General features: G+C 37.4%; 1 pseudogene; it reads left to right on the top strand.

The window, feature by feature from the left end:
• The first annotated feature begins 2,001 nt into the window (after positions 1-2,001).
• LOC133203532 (uncharacterized) lies at positions 2,002-3,027 on the top strand (annotated as a pseudogene).
• Positions 3,028-9,327: the final 6,300 nt, after the last annotated feature.

Below are 9,327 nucleotides of genomic sequence, written 5' to 3'. Positions count from 1 at the left end.
TCTTCATAAGAATATAAAATTGGTCGGCTAATAAAGAATCAAAATTAGTGCATATCGGGCTTCGAACAGATTGTTGAAAACCACAGGTCTCCAAAGACTCTAAGGATGTTATCAATGAGGAACCCAGTATCATTTGAATATCAATCTCAGAGTACTGATCAGGTGCATAGGAGTAACATCCCTGTTGACCAGTCACAACCGCAGTGAGCCCAATGTATTGAAGAAGTAGACGGAGTACTCTGTAGTCAAATGTAGCATAGAAGCAAGTACCTGCAAAAAACACGGACCCTTGGAAACACAGAGGTGGGATCAGGTGCCTATGAGGAGTAAGCATCCCCTATCGACCGGTCACACCCGTCGAGTGCCCTATGTTTGATCCGGTAGACCGTGTACTCCTTAGTCAAATTCAGTATAAAAGCAATGACCTAACAAATGGTATGAAACATGTTTGACAAAATACGACCAAACAATATGTTTTTTTCACAAACAAGGTGATTATAACGACCGTAGGATTTGCAAAAAATGACTTGAAATGGATTTTTAAAAATCTTTGTAACTTCAACTTAGTTTTCAATAGCTTACCTCGGTTTAAAGATTGGAAATCCTTAGAGTATGTTCTTGTGTATCGAATCTGTTCGAAGCCATAAAAATTTTATGCAGGTGATGCTGGAATATTCCTAGATAAATGAGGGAAGTTGACGATAGAAAAGCTGAATATACCCCGTTTGTCACTCAGTATATATATTGGTTGGTCATCTATAGTCAGTAAAATATCCAAGTATGTAACAGATGTGGCAGACTCTGTAGGGTCTTCTATTTCGATTTCAAGTTTGACATATATCGAGTCGACATATGAATGGAAATGACTAGTGTAAATAAATAAAACGACGTCTTTATAAATGAATGATGAATTGAAGGCCACAGGAAAACTTTTCCTACCATGAAGAAGTTTTTGAATAAATTCTTCATCATGAAAAACGTAAGATCAGGTCCTCTTGTACAGAAGCAGAATTAGTGCCCATCGAATTCCAATAGCTTATTGTAAGACCTGGTCTCCAAAGGCTATATTGATATTGTTAATGAGGAATTTCAGCTTCTGAGTACTGGTATATAGTGTCTATATTTATTCTGAGTTGGATACGTTTTAATTGCCTCCAGTAATAGATGAATTTGTATAAGCCTTTGGACTAGATATGACAAGCCATAACATTTGGTAGTTTTCGATAATATGTATTAAGATAATATATGGGGTAAAAGTAGGGATGTCAATTTTTGTCAATAATTCATATTCGAATATTCAATGAAAGTAATCGAATATATTCGAATATTCGATAAAATAAATAAAATCTGGTTTATTTTAAATATGCATGAGCATACTCTCATGAAAGGTTTAGCGTAGGTATTCTTATATTGGAAGTAAAATTGTGTGAGGGCTTTTGTAGATATACAATAAGGAATTCCATTTGATATTTGTCAATGTTTGAAATAAATAATTGATTTAAATGTAGAAAAATATGATTTTAACAAATTTCATAGATTAATAGGATTTCACCATTAAAGGTTAAATCCATTTATCAAAGGGAAAAACTATTAATTTTTATATAAATACGGTGTTTTGGGATTGTTTATTTTGGTCCTGCGTCAATTAGTCTTCACCTCAACACATTTTGCTTACGTCATAATTGCATAGATTCATCATCAGTCGAAGCAGACGTTTTCAAAGGTAAGGACGGAATTTTACAGTGGTGTGAATTTTCGATTGTTTTTAGCTAATACCTTTACTTTTTGTCAAGAAATTGTTGTAATAAAATTTTAAATGCTCTTTTATGGCATATTTATCCAAATTTAATCATCGATGCTAACAAATTTCGTAGATATTTGTTGATTTTAACAGGCACTCATGTACACGTGCATTCAAAGTTCAGTAGTCATATTACATTAAAGTTTGATGACAACCCATGGTTAACAGATTTTCTCTTTGGTTATATTTCGAGATTCGAAATGCCTAAGCGGAAGACGGCGAGTCAGACCCAGGCTCAGCCACGGAAACGAGCAGGGAGACGAGAGCCTCGTCTGGAGACAATTTCCGAAGTTCCTCCGTCGGCGAGCATCACGGACGGAACAGTCCAGCCTATCAATTGCCCTTCTGATGTACAGGCTACTGCACCCACGATAATGCCTACCAACGTTATGCCACCCTACCAACTTCAGGATCTGGCTCAACGCATTTCCACAATTTTGTCTGAGCGAGAAGACCCAGCCCAACCTCAGGGGACAGAAGGTATTCCTTCATCCAATGCGAACATAAGAGTTGCTAGTTATGATAATGATTTGGGGCATAATGTAGCCAACAATATTAAACTCAAAATTGCCAATGGCGAATATGTTAATTTAGCTTCATTGATTAACAATAAGCTCGAAACTGACCCCCATGATGATACTATAGATATTTCTCACTGCAAAATGGCAATTTGGCTTTATCATCAAAATCTAAATTAAAACCCATTACTGACATCCAAATGTGGACAGATGCATTTCTTGTCTATGCAGCCATTTAAGTGCTGGCTCGCCCCATGGAAAACGCTGCTCTGTTTAAAAATATCCACACAATACGTCTCGGGGGCAAGCCGGGTTAATGGCCTGGGTTGGCGGGACTATGACATTCAATTCAGATTGAAGAAAGAGTGCAACCCTTCAATGTCATTTGCGTCAGTTGATCAGGAGCTTTGGCTCCTTTACATGTATAACAATGCCCTTCACCGACAGCCTGCTATTCAGCCATCCCAACCCTTAAAGTGTTATGATTTCAACTACAAGGGTTATTGTTCAAGGCAAAACTGCCAATATAGGCACTGGTGCATTTTATGTTCACAACCCCATCCCTTTACAATGTGTAGAACCACTACTAGAAATTCATTAAATTTTAGATCTGGGAACTCTCAGTCAACCTGGCGTGCTCAATCAACAGTCAAGCCAGCTACTAGCAGTTTCAGAACCCCCTCCTCAAAACCAGTTAGACATCAGTAGTATTGCTTACAGTCCAATCAAGACTTCAGTTTTATCAGATTGTTTGACTAATTATCCTGACACAGAAATTGCACATGAACTATTGCAAGGGTTTCAATTTGGTTTTAAATTAAATTACCAAGGTCCTAGACAGCCATACAACTGTAAAAATCTTGAGTCTTTGAATTCACTTACTACAGAAGCCATACAATTAGTCAATAAAGAAATAAGTTTAGGTCGGGTTGCTGGCCCATTTTTCTGCCCTCCATTTCTCAACCTAAGACTGTCCCCCATAGGTATGGTACCTAAAAAAGATGGTACATTTCGTCTTATTCATCATTTGTCCCACCCAGTTGGTGATAGTGTGAATGACTTCATTGATCCTCAGTATTGTTCAGTTAAATACACATCATTTGATGAAGCTTTGAGAATGTTGGAAAAGTTAGGTCCAGGAACTTTTATGGCTCGTTTAGACATTAAGAATGCTTTCCGTTTGCTACCAGTTCATCCCTCTGATTTTGAGTTGCTAGGGTACAAAATCAACAGCATTATTTATATCGACAAGTGTATGCCATTTGGCTGTTCTGTGAGTTGTGCTAAATTTGAAAAGTTTGCTTCCTTTCTGGAATGGTGTTTAAAACAAGAGTCAATCTGATAATGTAGTCCACTATTTGGATGATTTTTTACTAGCAGGTGCATCTGGGACAAAGCAGTGTCATTATTTAGTCTCAACATTTACCAATCTATGCAATGATTTGGGGGTCCCATTAGCCCACGAAAAAACCTTAGGTCCTACAACAAAATTGGTATTTTTAGGCTTGGAAATTGATACAGTCACAGAGACTGTTAGTATCCCCTCAGAGAAGCTGGGTCAGCTTTATGATCAGCTCAGTTATTTCCTATCTCGTAAAAAAGTTACACTTAGGGAAATCCAGTCCCTCACTGGCCTTCTAAATTTCTGCATTAGGGCAATTCCATCGGGTCGAGCATTCATCAGGCGCTTGTATGATGCCACTGTTGGGCTTAGCAAGCCTTATCACAAGAGACGCGTTACTCAGGAAATGAAGCAAGACATACAAATTTGGCTAATGTTCCTAGAAACTTTCAATGGTACAACATCATATAGACAAGTAGACTGGGCCAGTGACTTTCAATTAGAGTTGTATACAGATAGCGCTGGTTCGGATAAACTAGGGTGTGGGGCTATTTTTGGAACTCATTGGGCTTTTTTAGCATGGCCAGAATCTTGGCAAGGTACTAGCATATTAAGGGACATTACCTTTTTGGAACTGGTACCCATAGCAATGGCATTGTCTATTTGGGGAGATCAGTTGGGGGAAAAGCGAGTTATTTTACATACTGACAATATTGCACTTGTCACTATTTTAAATACTAAAACATCCAAATCACCCAGAGTTATGCATCTCTTAAGGGTTTTGGTCTTGAAGGGCCTCATGCACAATATTCAATTTAAAGGGCAGCATATTAGGGGAGTGAAAAATGTTAAGGCTGATTCTCTTTCTCGTCTTCAGTGGCACAGATTCACGCAGGTCTTAATTTCCAGAAGCCGACCAACTACCTACGACAGTCCCAGAATCATTTCTCAGACTCGTCTACAACATCGAGCCCAAGAATTGTTAAACTTTTCCCTATCAGCAAACACGAAAAAGCTATATCAGGCAGCATTGCAGCAGTTCAGTTATTTCTGCGAAGTGTACAAGTGAAATCAATGTTGGCCACCAAATTCTAAAGACCTAATTCATTTTGTAGCTTATCTTTCATTTAAGCAGTTCTCACCAAGCACAGTTAAAACATATATGGCTGCAATATCTTATTTTTGCAGAATCCAAGGTTTATTAGATACAACAAAGTCGTTTATGTTACAGAAGGTTCTACTTGGGTGGGGTCGCGTTAGCGCTAGGAAGGACATTCGCAAACCTATCACTATCAACATACTTCAAAGCATTTTGTCTATCCTCCCCCAAGTATGTAGATCTGACTATGAGTCGGTGTTATTCAGTGCACTGTTTTGCTCGGCATTTTTTGGTTACTTTAGAATTGGGGAGCTCGTTCAGGATTCTAAAGACCAACCCGGTCATGCTATCCAAGCAAGTGATGTCAGATTAACCAAAAATACTATTGTAATGTCCTTAAGTCACTCCAAAACTGATCAAGAAGGGAATGGGGCCACAATCACATTAATTCCTTCTAGTCCAATCTGCCCAATTCAGTTTCTGCGCAAATATTTACTTTTAAGACCACATGCTTATGGGGCTTTTTTCATTCATCTGTCGGGTGTCCAGTGACCAGGTATCAGGCAGAGTCTGTATTTAAAAAGGCTATAGAAATGTTAGGCTTAGATACTAAAACTTACAAGACCCATTCCTTCCGTATTGGTGCTGCTTCCCATGCTTGGGCTAGTGGTACGAGTCAGCAAGATATAGCGGTCAAGGGTCGTTGGAAATCTAAATGTATGTACCGTTATTTTAGAAAATGAGCTTTTAAATGTCTTATGGTGCAAAATGTGCAGTTCAGCAAGTTAAGGTAGCTTTACCTTTACTGACTAAGAATACCGTTTTTCTTTTATGTATGCTCAGGTGTAGAAATGAAATATTGTGTACAGAAATTTTTGTATTGTTCCTTTTTTCTTGTTTTTCAACACGATTTTGTATTGTAGATATTAGAATTTGGATTGTGGGTTCTTCCATTGTTAAAAGGGCCTTTTGCCAGGCAAGGCAATCAGATTTTAGAGCCAACCTTGAACTAGAAAGGCATCATGCATCCATATTTTGGCAGGGTAAGGGGGGTATGAGATGGGCTGAAGTTATGCCAAAGGTTAAATTCTTATTAAAATTAGAAGACCCTCCTCAGATTTTAGTATTGCATTGTGGAGGCAACAATATTCCTGATGCTAGGGGTGACAAGTCAATCAAATTAAGATTAAATATTAACACAACCTTGGTCAGCTTGGCTAAGCTGTTGCCAAATACCATTTTAGTGTGGTCTCAAATCCTCCCCCGCCAGCATTGGCGTGGCGGCATTAACCAAAAAGCCTTGGACAAGGTTAGAAAACGCCTGAATAGCAGACATTTTTAACAAATCCTTCTGAAAAATTGTCACCAAAACTAGGGGAGTTTGGGCCTTGGCTGCGCTATGACTAGTTAGTGGGTCATAGTTTGCCACAAATTGGTGGCTGCATTGAATTTATGAGTGCTACTCATTTGCATTTACATACCCAGTTTTGTTGAAATTTGCAATGCAGGCGATGCTTTCGCCATAAAAAAAAATTGTCTTGGCAAACCGCAATTTTTTCTTGTTATTACCTGCTGTTAATTTGGAATGCATTATTTGTTTTGTTTGGGGATGGGGGGTTTTCTATCGAAGCTACTGGTGGCCCAGACTATGCCACCGCATAGTCTCGTGGCGGCTTTCAGGCTTACCAGTAGGCTCAATGGACTTGCTTGATATATATCCGATTATTTTGTCTGAAACTCAATTATTATGCTGTGAACATCTGTTCCCAGGGTTCACCATTTGCATTTTAAGGGATACCATATAAGGCTATATATTGATGCCTCGGCTCCCTCATTTTAAGCGGCTATGGCCCATTCAGCCAAATAAAAACAAATTCAATTTGATATTTTCTTGTTGTAATTACTTACTTTATTTACTGGGTATACTGGCACTCCCTGTTAACTTTCATCTTTGATAATAGGATTTCACCATTAAAGGTTAAATCCATTATCAAAGGGAAAAACTATTAATTTTTATATAAATACGGTGTTTTGGGATTGTTTATTTTGGTCCTGCGTCAATTAGTCTTCACCTCAACACATTTTGCTTACGTCATAATTGCACAGATTCATCATCAGTCGAAGCAGACGTTTTCACCCTCCCTCCCACCCCTTTTTTGTACGAGCATTTATAATTAGTTTGTATATTTACGTTAAAAAAAATGTGAGTTTGCTACATGTTTCTGCTGTTAGATTCGTTATAATTTCAGATCACGATTGAATTTTTAATCGGGCTGACGTATATCCCTGTTTTCCAACTTCCATCCATCGTCATGGCCGTTCCTACACGCGTCCACCACATCTGGAGACATACATGTATCATAGTGGATGCGGCTTTCAGGCTTACCAGTAGGCTCAATGGACTTGCTTGATATATATCCGATTATTTTGTCTGAAACTCAATTATTATGCTGTGAACATCTGTTCCCAGGGTTCACCATTTGCATTTTAAGGGATGCCATATAAGGCTATATATTGATGCCTCGGCTCCCTCATTTTAAGCGGCCATGGCCCATTCAGCCAAATAAAAACAAATTCAATTTGATATTTTCTTGTTGTAATTACTTACTTTATTTACTGGGTATACTGGCACTCCCTGTTAACTTTCATCTTTGATAATGAATTTATAGTAGCTCCAACTGAGGAACCAATCGTCTTACCAAAGGCAGGATAGTCGTATACTGTTTAGATTTCAATACGTGTAATTAATTACAATTATCAGTCTTATAAGAGATATGATTAAAATCTTCGAGAAAATATTTTTAAAATATAAACAAATATTTCCATAGACAATTTTAAGTAATTAATTGATTTACTGATAATGAATATAAAATTCAGGATTATGTACAACCAGAGATAATCAAGTAATTTACACATTTATTCTGAAATTGAGCCCTTTACAATATTAATTAATATTAAGTATACTCTTCACGTCTTTTAGACATTCTTAGGTTCTCATTTAATCAAAATTTATTAATCACAGTATTTCTTTTTACAAAATCTGTAAAACACCGAATATTCGAATCTTAAATTTATCGAATATCAACTCATCGAATGAATATTCGAATGTTCGAATATTCGTTGACATCCCTAGGTAAAAGTAATAAAGTAATTTAAATTGAAACACAGTTATTTTTAATAATCAAATACTTGTGATGAGAAATACATTTTATTTGTTACGAAGCTTAATTTAAATATTGAGTGTACAAGCAGTCTGAAAAGGACCTGAAGTTAAACTGACATGAGCATAAGACACGGTATTTCTCCATGTAGTAAACCCAGCAGAATTCCCATACCCATTTTAATGAATGCTTTACTACCCCCGATTTTTTGACCAGGTTATTCAAGTGAAATTGACATTCTTAAGTCAGATTGTGAGCAGAGCAAACACAGACCTGTGAAAACATCAGAGGTGGGATCAGGTGCCATGGAAGAGTAAGCATTCCCTGTCTACCAGTAACGCACGCCATGTGTCCTTTGTCGAGATCCGGTAAAAGGGAAATCCGTAGTCAATTCGGTATGAAAATTATGGCCAAAAAATGTGTATTAAAGCGTCAGTTAGCAATCGACCTAGAGACGGATTGTGTTTGATTGTATTTTCCTTTTACCCGATCATGACAAGGAGCACATGGCAGGGATGACCTGTCGACAGGGGCGTAGCTAGAACTTTGATGAAGTATAGGCACAAATTACTCTGTGTGCGGCGAGGGGTCTGGGGGCCGCCTAAGGCCCCCAGCGGGTCCAGGACAGCGCCCTGGTAGGGGGTTAAGGGGGCGAAGCCCCCCGACGGAAAATGGATTTCACGACTTTGAGACCCCTGGGTGACAAATTCTGGGCGTTTAAAATACAAAATTACGGGTCTCTTTAAAATGAAATTTCATATTAAGTTGAAAAGATTTTAACAAAAGAGCAGTCCACTTTTTTAACCAGAAATCTTAAGTTAGAAGTCAGAGTTTTCATATTTTTTTCGGCGTAATCAAATTTAGAGAACGTGTATAAGAAAGTTATTTATAAAGAATTAATAAAAAAAAAACCGACACAAAGCAATGTTTTACAATTAATATTTCTTTCTTTATTAAACAACTTTAAGCCATACGGCCCATTAGTATACACAAAATTAACATAATTATGCACGCATAGCGAGAGTCTACGGGGGGTGGAACCCCTAGTGTCCATCTGTCTGACTCCTCAACACCAACAATTACAGTATGCATTAAACTCTCCATTATACATGAAAAATATCTATACATAATATACATATAAATTAAATTACTCATCATTTCTTAATATCATTGCATGAAAAATAAATTTCCCTAATCCAACTAAAACACCAACATCACGAGAGCTGAGTAACTGAGTAAGCTTGTACATATTTGGAGATCTGAAATAATATGGTTTGATATATTTTCTTCTTAAAGAATCATAAACAGGACATTCAAGCAAAAAATGATATTCATCTTCGATACAATGATCATTACAAAATTGACATATTCTATTACTTCTTTCTATTTTCTGATATCTTCCTGTT

This window comes from Saccostrea echinata, unplaced genomic scaffold, assembly GCF_033153115.1.
Source record: "Saccostrea echinata isolate AGI-Se365-2 ecotype Australia unplaced genomic scaffold, CSIRO_AGI_Sech_v1 ptg000051l, whole genome shotgun sequence".
NCBI classification, from domain to species: Eukaryota; Metazoa; Mollusca; class Bivalvia; order Ostreida; family Ostreidae; genus Saccostrea; species Saccostrea echinata.
This window is presented reverse-complemented; position numbering and strand designations above follow the sequence as displayed.